Genomic DNA, 918 nt, shown 5'->3' with positions numbered 1-918 from the left:
GCGTTAGATCTCGACTCCTCCTCTGCCCTGTTCCCCGCCCCTCTCAGCATCAACTGTCCTCTCAAATCCTCTCCACACAGCTAGAGTCTCTCCTTGCCTGGTAAGTCAAAGGTCAAGGTTTTTAGAGGTTTTCAGATTTTCTTAGGCCTGTCCTTTTGTATGTCAGATACTTGCAAGGGGGAATGGGTTTACCAGGATTAGATTAGACTGTTCAGAACCCACCAATCAGTTTCCCTGGAAACACATAGATTGAGATTTGAGGACGTGTACATCCATCAATCAGTTTTCTCTTACAAAAGGAGAAAGCAGCCTTTGCACACTGGGAAGAAACAACAAGGATACCACCTAGATTCGCTCCTTACCCTGTTTAGTGAAAGTGAATAAATGCTCCTATCTCAGAGTTTACATAGCACAATACATATAAACCTGTGTTTGAGTATTATGTATCACTGTGGAAGGTTAATACTTTCAAAAACTGGATGAATATTAAAGAGGTAACTTTATTAGATCTGGCTCCCTCATCATTCAAGAAGGGATATGATATAAAAAAAAATGAGGTTTTTTTTCTGATGAGAATAATCCATGCTGATTATATAAGATGTGGAAAACATAGAAAATTGTACAGAAGAATAAAAACTCACCTGTTATCACACCCCACAAATCTAACGATCATAAACATTCTACTTTTCCAGGCTGTTGAGATATTACTGACCTATAACATATGTAAGTTTAAAGTGCACGGTGTGATGGTTTGCTACACGTACATATCGCACAATGATCACCACAGTCACGATAGTTGACATCTCCTTCCCCTCACATAGTGACTCTGTGTCTGTGTGATGATAACACTTAGGACCTAGCCTCTTGACAAGTTTCAAGTATATAATACAGTATTGTTAATTGTAGTCACCCTGCTGT

This window comes from Hippopotamus amphibius, chromosome 1 (genome assembly GCF_030028045.1).
Source record: "Hippopotamus amphibius kiboko isolate mHipAmp2 chromosome 1, mHipAmp2.hap2, whole genome shotgun sequence".
Taxonomy (NCBI): Eukaryota; Metazoa; Chordata; class Mammalia; order Artiodactyla; family Hippopotamidae; genus Hippopotamus; species Hippopotamus amphibius.
The sequence above is the reverse complement of the archived record's forward strand: the minus strand, read 5'-3'. Positions refer to the sequence as shown.